The sequence below is a fragment of the Terrapene carolina genome, unplaced genomic scaffold, assembly GCF_002925995.2.
Source record: "Terrapene carolina triunguis isolate 2854851 unplaced genomic scaffold, T_m_triunguis-2.0 Scaffold386, whole genome shotgun sequence".
Classification (NCBI taxonomy): domain Eukaryota; kingdom Metazoa; phylum Chordata; order Testudines; family Emydidae; genus Terrapene; species Terrapene triunguis.
In genome coordinates this window covers 327,101-339,420 of record NW_020664737.1, presented here as the reverse complement: position 1 = coordinate 339,420, position 12,320 = coordinate 327,101, and positions in this window count along the sequence as shown.

Below are 12,320 nucleotides of genomic sequence, written 5' to 3'. Positions count from 1 at the left end.
AGTTCACGGTTTAAGTAGACAAGACAGACCAAGGAAGTATTATCCCTATTTTACAAACAGAATTGAGGCACAGACAGATTAAGTGACTTGCCCAAGGCTACACAAGAAGTCTGTGGTACAGGGAGGAAGTGAATACAGGTCTCCTGAGTCTCAATCCAGCACCTTAACAACAAGACCATCCCTCTTCTCATGTCATTGGTTTCAGAGGTATAAAAATGTATCATTATAGCAAATGTACTTCTAAATTTTCTATGGCATCAGGAGTTCCCCTCCTAAATAAGAAGCCTTGTTACTGCAGACTTCCAGGTACTCTGCTGGCCAGGCACCTTCTCGCTCTCAAAAGACCAATGTCAAAAATACGACATACCAGAGCTCTGATGTGTACATTGTTTGCCTTTGTAAGGAGATAATTACTCATTATTTTTACAGCATGTAAAGGTATGCTGGGTCACTTTAAAGAGAAGCAATGAACTGAATATTACATACTGGGCATGCAATGTATTTAATTGTCTTTACTATTTTTTAGGTTCTTGAATTTCAGCCTTTGAAAGCTCGCTAATTTTGAATTTGCCCCACCTATCTTAAAGATGGCATTGAAGGGTTCAGCAGCTCTGATACCATCCCACCAGGCCTCCCAGCCACTTCAAGTGCTGGGTGCTCTGTGTGACACAATATACCGCACACTGATTCATGTATCCACAGAGCTTGCAAAATGAACTTAAACATACAACAAAAATTGTCAGACAATAATGGTAGCCAAGCCTCCCGTTTGTGAGGCGGGCATCGGCCTCCCTTCCCGGAATTCTGTATTTCCAGGGCCTGGCTCTCTTCTGACATTAATTTTATATCAGCGGCAGTGTCAATTCCATTGACTTCAGTGGAGTTACTCCTGACTTACACCAGTGTAAGTGCCAAAAGATTCAGGCCCAGGAAATTTAGAGTATCAAAATTAACAGTTCAATTTTTTGCACTGAATATTTCATATATTCAAACAAATTCCTGGTGCTATAGAATTTATTTTTCAACTACATCTAGTTATATGCATTTCTAATACACCTATCACCATATTACATAGACATCAATTATTTCAAAATTAAGAGTGACAAATCTATATATCCAAAGGTGGACCCAGCGCTTCTCTCTGTTTATTACAGACAGCTTTCTAAAAATTCTTCACGTAAGGTGAATGGAATAAAAGGTCAGATGCAGATATCAACTAAAACTGATGATAGATACAACACAGTGAAGTTGTAGGTATTCTTTCCCAGAGCAACACATTTATAGTAAAAATGCCATGCAACAGCTATTTAGTGTATCAGTATGCCATACGGATTGGCTGTGGGAGACAGCACACGGTCTCCAAAGAAACACGTGTAACTGCCAATCTGGCTAGCAGTACTGTTATAGTCTTCCTTTGCCAGTTATCCTAGATAAAAATTGATCATTATAACATGTCTTGTGCTGTACAGACAGGTCAGTCTTGATCTAAATTCAGGAAGGCTGAAGAGTCAAAGTTGACATCACCCTTGAACTTGAGATGTTTAATTTTTAAATGCTAATTAAAATGTCCATATGGTATTTCGGATAGTTTGGATTTATACCAACAAAGTGAATTGCTCTCAAATAGATTTGCTTTAGACAAACAGCAAAGCAGATGGAGCATACACGCAATACTAACAAAACCAGTTTTAGCGTGTTAAAAGGCTTAATGGGTTTCTCTCATGTCTTTGGGCCAGGAGATCAGATTCAAACGATGCTTGAGGGAACTGGCAAAACTCCACAGCTGTGTTTGCAAAAGAATTCAGCAAAAATAAATAAAGAAATACATTTAATTTCATGTGCTGCAAAGTGTTGAAGTTCTTCTCAAAGAGGAGGGAAAATTTTGTTGGCCCACAATGGTTGGTATCCTGCTGTCACTATTATTTATATTGTGAGAGTAATCAAAAGTTCTAACCAGCATCAAGGCACCATTGGACTAGGTATTGTACAAACACACAGGCAGATGTGGTCCCTGCTCCAAAGAACTCCCAATAAAAAACAGGAAACAAGTGAGTAACAAGCAAGAGAAGGGAAGGCAGGGTAACAGTAAAAAGAGCATGTGGTTACATAGGCTAACAATGCATTCTGAATCAAGTATGTGTGTTTCACAGATGGATCTTTATATCCTGCAACTTACTACAAACTATAAATAATGCTCCTCCCCCCACGATCCTTTTCCTAAAAAATTAAACTCAATTTAGCAAGTGTTTTAATTAGATTTATATTTCTGCACCAGCTAGTTCAGTAGGACTTGTACTAAAGTGAAGTTTATAACACTGTTGTAAATATTTTACTTCTTACTAAAACAGACTTCTACCCAGGAAGAAACTACAAACATACTGAAACAAACTTAATGGGGGGTGGGTGGGAAGTGATAGGTAACAGCAGCAGATTGCTTTAATAAAGTACTATTTCTATTTGGTTGCCACAGAATAATGTTGTCTATAATCAGTCAAACTTTAACAAGCAGCTACAGCTAATTAGGTGGATTACATTTTATAGTTAGTGTGCTCTCCTTGTTTGCTCAAAACAGATGTGATAAAAACTCTCCTCTTTTGCTGTACTTTCTTGCATTTGTCACAGTGAAGAAGTCTGGCTTGTCTGTTAAAAAACAACAACAAAAAACCACCAGGACTGTAGTGTAGCATTGTCTCACTGCAACTTTCCTTTTGGTGTATATCACACCGCTCATTTTAGAATCTCAAAACAGGTTGCAAACATATGGCTGTACAACACTCCTGTTAGGCATGTATTAACACCTGGGTAAATGTAGGTACAGAGAAGCTAGGCGACATTTTGAAGGTCACACAGCAAGTCAGTGGCGAGGCCAGAAAATAGACCCTAGCTAGGCACTGACTTCCAATACATATTCATCGATTCCAAGGCCAGAAGGGACCACTGTGATCCTCTAGTCTGACCTCCTGTAAAACACAGGCCGTAGAACATCCCCAAAATAATTCCTACAGCAGATCTTTTAGAAAAACATATTTTATCACTAGACCAGGGGTCCTCACACCTTTTCGTAGAGTGGCCTACATCTCAATAAAGAGACTGCTGCACAGATCACCCCCTATTCATTTGCTATCATGCAAACACTCTGCCCCCCATTTACTGATTCATAGCAACTACAGTGAATTGCCCATGTGAAAAAATATTAGGAATAGTGTTTGCTTTTCAGCTGTCTTTAATGCATTATTAACTGGAAACAAGAAGGAGAAGGTCTGCACCATGTGCGGAACCCGCTCTACCTAGATCACCAAGGCACCCTTAGTCAGGGACTGTGGCACTAGACCACAGCAAATTATTACATTATATGAGTATCATTGATTCGTAGGGAAGAACAGGAGGGATTTAGCCACACACATTTTAAAATATTTATGAAGTTATATCAGATATATAAGCATTCCAGAAATACATAATATATGTGAGTGTGCTGCAGAGGTGGTCGGTCGATCTATATTCATGACATACACACCTTTCTGTTCAAACTGAAAACATACCAAGTAACAGTAAAAGCATTCCAGCTACAGGATAGGAAGCCACGTGGTATTCTGATACTGGGTTGATACATACAAACTCAAATGATCAAAAGCAGCCCACTGATCTCCTCACTTAGTGTAGACTGTTTTCCTATGTATCGTATGTGGCTGAGTTGGGCTGAAAGCTCATTGAAGCAAGGACACAATTTTTCCACGTTTCATAAAGCCCTGTGCACCAAATTATTACGGTGCACCAAAAATAATAAACAATCACATTCCTATTTTTCCACGTTTCATAAAGCCCTGTGCACCAAATTATTACGGTGCACCAAAAATAATAAACAATCACATTCCTATTTTTTCAGTGTCATTTTATAGGCAGAATTTCTCTATGATTTAAGTCTGAAGTGCAGCTCTCGGAAGGAGAGGGTCCTCTTGTCTGACACATGAGAAACAAAATGCAGTACACGCCCACTGCTTTGGACATTAACCCTCTTGCCACATGAAGCCTCTCCACAAATTTAGAACACTCTAGTCCCAATGTCCTCCAAGAGCAGCTGTTTTTCCTTCTGTGTTTCTAGTAGCCAACTACTAAAAAGAGATCAGTGTACGATTGAAGTAGGAAGGTTTAAAACGTACAAACCACAGAGACCTGTAGGCAATGTTCAGACCTGTAGGCAATGTTCAATGTTCAGTAAAGGGTTTAAGCTCAGGCTCAGTAATAAGGTATCAAACCACTGGTTGCTTTAGCAAATTAATTTGCCTAAGGTCAGGTCTACACTACCGCTTAAATCAATTAACTTACATCACTCAGGGGTGTATAAAAGACACCCCCCTGAGTGACGCAAGTTACAGTGTCCTAAGCGCTGTCCACACTGGCATTATGTCAGTAGGAGACGTTCTCTCACCGACATAGCTTCTGCCTCTTGTGGAGGTGGAGTAATTATCCCAACAGGAGAGTGCTCGCCCATCAGCATAGAGCGTTTTCACCAGACACGCTACAGGGGCACATCTAGACGTGCTTCTAGCGTATACTTGCCCTAAGGTCTTACTTCATTCTGCTAGCTACTTTTCCCCACAAAGGAGATGAATTTTTGAAGTGCTTTAAATAATAATAATAATAATAATTAATAAAATAATGTACGATTTTAAGCTTTATTTAAATTCTTACACCTGGATGAATTCAGGAAGATATATAAATGGATCGCATTGAAATAAATCTGAAAACTCTATTGGCTTCTTTTGTACTTCTATAGACCTTTTCTTTAAGGGCTCTTAAAGCACTTTACACACATTGAGAGACTCTCACAGCCACATCTAATTTAGGGAAGCAGTATGATTTATAGATAGCTTCTGAGCTTCATTTTACCTAATTTACTTGCTTAAGGTCACACTGTGTTTATGGCCTACTCTACACTTAAAATTTAGGTTGACATAGCTACAGTGCTCCGGGGTATGACAAATCTACACTCCTGAGCACTGTTGCCCTAACCCCCAGTGTACACACAGCTAGCTTGTCAAAAGAATGCTTCTTTGACCTCGCTACCGTCACTCGGTGAGGTGGAGTTCCTGCAGCACTGGAAAAATCCCTGCTGTAGGCTGCGTCTACCCTATGGGGTTATGCTGGTGTAGCTAAAATGCCATAGCTATGCTGCTATAGTTCTTGTAGTATACCCAAAACCTATGGCAGAGAATGGTCTAAATCAGGGACTCTCAAACATTTTCCCATTCCTGATCATTCACACGCCTCCCTGCCATTCATGACTGTGTGGACCTTCTCCCCTTCCACCGATGACTAACTAAGACTATGTCTACATCAGTGGTTCTCAACCAGGGGTAGGTGTACCCCTGGTGGGACTCAGAGGTCTTCCAGGGGGTACATCAACTCATCTAGATATTTGCCTAGCTTTACAACAGGCAACATAAAAAGCACTAGCGAAGTCAGTACAAACTAAAAATTCATAGACAATGATTTGTTTATACTGCTCTGTAAACTGTACACTGAAATGTAAGCACAATATTTATATTCCAATTGATTTATTTTATAATTATATGGTAAAAATGAGGAAGTCAGCAATTTTTCAGTAATAGCGTGGCTGTGACACATCTGTATTTTTATGTCTGATTTTGTAAGTTTTTAAGTGAGGTGAAACTTGTGGATACACAAGACAAATCAGACTCTTGAAAGGGGTACATTAGTCTGGAAAGGTTGAAAGCCGCTGTTCTGCACTACCACTGACATCGGTATCACTTATGTCACTCAGAGGTGGGAATAAGCCACACCCTGAGCAATGTAAGTTACACTGACCTAAGCACCGGTGAGGGCAACGTTATGTCGGTGGGAGAGTTACTGCCACTCATTGGGGGTGGATAAATTAAGTCGATGGGAGAGCTCTCTCCAGTTGGCTTACAGTGGCTACATTAGAGAGTTTACAGTGGCGCTGCTGCATCAGTCTAGATCCATCCTCTTTGGAACCCCCTTTCAGGTAGTTGAAAGCAGCTATCAAATCCCCCCTCATTCTTCTCTTCTGCAGACCAAATAATCCCAGTTCCCTCAGCCTCTCCATAAGCCATGTGCTCCAGCCTCCTAATCATTTTTGTTGCCCTCTGCTGGACTCTTTCCAATTTTTCCACATCCTTCTTGTAGTGTGGGACCCAAAACTGGACCCAGTACTCCAGATGAGGCCTCACCAATGCCAAATAGAGGGGAATGATCATATCCCTCGATCTGCTGGCAATGCTCCTACTTATACAGCCCAAAATACCGTTAGTCTTCTTGGCAACAAGGGCTCACTGTTGATTCATATCCAGCTTCTCGTCCACTGTAACCTCTAGGTCCTTTTCTGCAGAACTGCTGCCTAGCCACTCAGTCCCTAGTCTGTAGCAGTGCATGGGATTCTTCCTTCCTAAGCGCAGGACTCTGCACTTGTCCTTGTTGAACCTCATCAGATTTCTTTTGGCCCAATCCTCTAATTTGTCTAGGTTCCTCTGTATCCTATCCCTACCCTCCAGCGTATCTACCACTCCTCCCAGTTTAGTGTCATCTGCAAACTTGCTGAGGGTGCAATTCACGCCATCCTCCAGATCATTAATTAAGATAATGAACAAAACCGGCTCCAGGACTGACCCTTGGGGCACTCCGCTTGAAACCGGCTGCCAATTAGACATGGAGCCATTGATCACTACCCGTTGAGCCCGACGATCTAGCCAGCTTTCTATCCACCTTATAGTCCATTCATCCAGCCCATACTTCTTTAACTTGCTGGCAAGAATACTGTGGGAGACTGCATCAAAAGCTTTGCTAAAGTCAAGGAATAGAATGCTGCAGTCAGTTCCCATAAAAATCCCTCTGACCCAATAGATTGCTATCCGCAGGTTGAGAGGAGATCCTCTCTTGTTAGACCACTTCATGTTCTGCTCCTTGGATGGCAGATTACTGTACTGAATTTGAGGAGAGGTTTCATGATTTTGTTTACTGTCCTAAAGGGGTCTTGGGACTTCAAGCTGGATTCTAAATAGAATCTCAAGAACTAAAACCCGGAAGCTGAGTCCTCTACAGAACTGGATTTGTTAAGAACATCACAAATCCATAATGATTCATTATGCTCCAGGTAGTAAGACTGGTTTAAAAATAATACTTCCTACAGCATGTCCTGGAGACTGGAAAAGAATCAGCAGCTCATCTTCATGGGCAGTACCATACTGCATAAAACAAGAACAACAACAAAAACAACCCTCAAAAGTTTGAGTAATGAAAGACATTTGTGTTTGTCAAAATAAAATCAGATGTTTAGTGTCAATCTTCTCCTGTAATATTAGCAGGGGCGGCTCCAGGCACCAAGTGCGTGCCTGGGGCGACAAGCTGCGGGGGGTGGCCTGCCGGTCACCGTGAGGGCGGCAGTCAGGCTGCCTTCGGTGGCATGCCTGCGGGAGGTCCGCCGGTCCCGCGGTTTTGGTGGCAATTCGGCGGCGGGTACGCCGAAGGCGCAGGACCGACAGATCTCCCGTAGGCATGCCGCCGAATCCACGTTACCGGCAGACCTCCCGCAAGCATGCCGCCGAAAGCCATCTGACTGCCGTGCTTGGGGCAGCAAAATACATAGAGCCGCCCCTGAATATTAGTCAATTTATATTTAGTTTTAAAAAAAAAAAAAATCAAAAGCAACTAGTTACATGATGGAAAGCAAAACAGTGACATGCATTAGGTTTACCAGCAGAGCCCACGCCACATGGAGTTTTTAAATCATGCTGTGCTATACAAACAGAGGAAAGGGTCTACTCAAGTGAGTTTCTTGCACGGTATTCAAGGGAAATACTATTGTAGAAAAAAGCCATTAATAATAGAAGGCTTCCATTAGCTCACCTCACTGCAATATGCTATAAGAGATGGAGGAAAAAATACCCCTTAAATTATTTTCAATACAGGAGGCATGTGAAACTGAAAAAAATAGTAATAAATGAAACTGTTTGTGAAAATTCCTACAATTTCTTGCAGGCTGTTTTGCTCTGGGAAGAGTCATTTTTCTGTGAAACATCACCAGCATGAGTGACTCTCTTCTGTAAGGAGAGAGGCGAAAAAAAGAAAAAAAAAGTCATCTCAATCAGAGCTGCCAATAGTTTGGTTTTGGTTAGGAGTCTCTTTACTCACAGTGCTTTTGGAATGAGGAACCTGGACGGTAGTTGTGACGAGTTGGATCACAGAAACCCCCTTGGGAGCTGCCACCTAATGTGCCAAGACTACCTCTGCTCCTGTTTTCCCTGCCAGCTCAGGAATCCAGCATCCTGTCTTGCTGAGCCAGACATTCCCGTCTGCTCCAACAAAGACCCAGGGTCTGAATTACTTGCCCCGGAGCTGCAGGTTTATCTGAAAACAGCTCACAGAAGTGTGCTTGTCTTTAGCACTCACATGCCCAACTCCCAATGGGATCTAAACCCAAATAAATCCATTTTACTCTGTATAAAGCTTATGCAAGGTAAACTCATAAATTGTTCGCCCTCTATAACACTGATAGAGAGATATGCACGGTTGTTTGCTCCCCCAGGTATTAATACATACTCTGAGTTAATTAATAAGTAAAAAGTGATTTTATTAAATACAGAAAGTAGGATTTCAGTGGTTCCAAGTAGTAACAGACAGAACAAAGTAAGTCATCAAGCAAAATAAAAGAAAATGCGCAAATCTATGTCTAATCAAACTGAATACAGATAATCTCACCCTCAGAGATGCTTTAATAATTTTTTTCCTCAGACTGGACACCTTCCAGGCTTGGGCACAATTCTTTCCCCTGGTACAGCTCTTGTTCCAACTCAGGTGGTAGCTAGGGGATTCTTCATTATGGCTCCTCTCCCCCTTTGTTCTCTTCCACCCCTTATAGATCTTTTGCATAAGATCTTTTGTCCCTCTCTGAGTTCCCACCCCCTCCTTCTCAATGGAATGACACCAGGTTAAAGATGGATTCCAGTTCAGGTGACATGATCACATGTCACTGCAAGACTCATTACCCACTTGCAAGCACACACGTGTACAGGAAGACTTACGGGTAAAAAACAGCCATTTGCAGACAACGGTCCTAGTTAATGGGAGTCATCAAGATTCCAAACCACCATTAATGGCCCACACTTTACATAACTACAATAGGCCCTCAGAGTTGTATTTCATATTTCTAGTTTCAGATACAAGCGTGGTACATTTATACAAATAGGATGATCACACTCAGTAGATTATAAGCTTTGTAATGATACCTTACAAGAGACCTTTTGCAGGAAGCATATCCCAGTTACATTATATTCACTTATCATATTTTTATAAAACCATATAGATTGCACAACATCACAGTAGTGCCCTCTCTCCATATTGCATTGATTTGTCAGGTATGCTGCAGTGTCTGCCAAGTGCTGTAGGCCACCGCTAGCATCATCTTCCCATTTGTTTGCTCACGATGATAGATAATGGAGAAAAGTTTTTTCTCCAGCAGGAAAGTGAGTGTCATCACTTGGCTGATATCAGCATCACCACAATCAACCCAACTTAGTGCCATCACCAGTTGGATGGAAGATGACACACAGATTCCGTATCACAGTCCATTCTGTAGATACCAGATGTAGGCCAATGTCCTCCTGACTCTGGATGGAGGACATGTATAAATGCTGGTCATCCCACTGTGAAACTCCATTGCATGACCACCTTCCCTTTCATGCAGGGACACAGAAAAGCACTCTCCATCTGGAGCTCTAAAGGAAGTATATTGGAAAAGTCCAGTTAAAGTGGCCACAGTTATAATGGGCCATACTGAATATGCACTTCATGTTGTCGTTGTTCTTGAGGAAGTCTGATAAAACTAAGGCTATGTCTACACTACCATGGTAAGTCAAACTACACTACGCAACTCCAGCTATGTGAATAACGTAACTGGAGTTGACGTACCTTAGAGGTCTACACCACGAGGGATCGACGGGAGAAACTCTCCCGTCGATTTACCTTCCTCTTCTCGTCGGGGGTAGAGTACGGGGTCGACTGGAGAGCGATCTGCTGTCGATTTGGTGGGTCTTCACTAGATCCGCTAAATCGACAGCCAGTGGATTGATCTCAGAGCGTCAATCCCGGCTGTAGTGTAGACACAGCCTTAGTTAGGGCACTTTGTAAAGCAAGGCACGTATAGAGAACTGCCATCACCTTAACACTATAGGTCATGTTACGGCCACTGTCTGATGCCACAAACCCAGGAAGAGAGGAGTTGATCGGCCAACTCTACCATGAGAGTAACACACAAGTCACACACACATTTTTAATACAGATGCTTGTAATACATGAATTACTACTTCCATGTTCCCACTGAGCTGGATTTGTTAGATTTTGTACACTCAGTCAATAAGGGCTGTTGCATATAGGAAACATGCCAAATTTGACCATTCACGAAAAATCATAAACTACTTTTCTCTGGCGATGTGTGTATATTAAGGTGTACAATTTCTAATGTCGAGAAATGAAGGATCATCTGAGGTCCCCTGCGAAGTTTAAAAGATCTCTGAAATGCAATAAGTATTTGTTTGCCACTGAATTTTTTAAATGTCAACTTCCTCTCAATATTTGCAATACCAGTGTGTGCAGAAAGGATCCAATAGGCAGTCAGGACAGTATCACAGGACACAACCCTTTGTCCACACAACCCTATATAAACTGGTGGGAGGTGGTGGTGTCATAGTCCACTGAATAAGGGTGATCTTTTAAAAGCTACATTCCATTATTTTCAAAATTAATCTTTGGGATATCAAATGTTCAGATTAAAACCCTTGCAACTTCACACATTGTAGAAAAACAACAAACAGCCATTTACAAAACCATCTAGGCTGGCTCCTGGCTTCAGCAGGGTTCCATGTCTGATGTGAGATTACTGACACCTGAGCACAGAGTGAAGGACAAAAGACCAACTAGCAAAGAACTGGGGAGTGTGCATTTTGTAATAACAAGGACTGACACGGGGTTTGGATGCGGCAGGAGGGTTGGATTGTCAGCTCAAGGGGCAGGAAGGGATAGTGACAGGAAAGGTGAGGTATGGTGAATGCTTAGATAATAAGACAGTAAATATCATAATGCCACTATATAATTCCATGGTATGCCCACATCTTGAATACTGTGTGCAGTTTTGGTCACTCCATCTCAAACATGATATATTAGAAATGGAAAATGGACAGAGAAGGGCAACAAAAATGATTAAGGGTATGGAACAGCTTCCATATGAGGAGAGATTTAAAATACTGGGACTGTTCAGCTTGGAAAAGAGACAGCTAAGGGGGATATGAGAGGGGTCTGTAAAATTATAAATGGTGTGGAAAAAGTAAATAAGGAAGTGTTATTTACTCCTTCTCATAACACAAGAACTAGGGGTCACCAAATAAAATTAATAGGCCACAGATTTAAAACAAACAAAAGGAAGTATTTTTTCACACAACGCACAGTCAACCTGTGAACTCCTTGCCAGAGGATGTTGTGAAGGCCAACAGGGTTCAAAAAAGAACGTGATATATTCATGGAGGATAGGTCCATCAATGGCTATTAGCCAAGATGGGGGATGGTGTCCCCAGCCCCTGTTTGCCAGAAACTGGGAATGTGCGACAGGGGATGGATCACTTCATGAATACCTGTTCTGTTCATTCCCTCTGAAGCACCTGACATTGGCCATTGTGGGAAGACAGGATATTGCGCTAGAGGGACCTTTGGTCTGACCCAGAATAGCCGTTCTTATGCTGGTTTAGTGATTGAAACATTGTCAAACTGGTCAGGAGGTGGAGATTCAAAGACAACTGTGGGTCACAGGATTTAAACCAAAGAAGATTGCACCCCTCCGCTTCACCTGATTACAGAGGACATTTGGCACATTACTAAAGTCAAGGGTGTGACACTGGCAAACCAGCTAACCTTTATATGACCCTTACAGGCTTAACAAGTGGCACTGCCATTGTCATCAGGACAATTCACTTGTGTGTGGGTATCAAGAAATCTTAAGTAGACCAGCAATCACTAACACATTCATTTGTAGTAACAGGAATCAAGGATAGATGTTAAATGTGTTTGTCTGTATACCTATATCCTGTTAGAAGTTTATAATATAATCAAATGGGCTTTTAGATGCTAAATCCTTTTCATGTCTTAATTGCCTTTACATTATGTATGCAACTGTGTTCAATCAACCTTAAGATCAAAGAGGTATAAATGGTGCATGAACTAATGATATCACTTACATTGTCTTCAGCTTATCTATCCCTGTTATAATGAGTGACCTGCAATTGCCTTATGTAAATCAG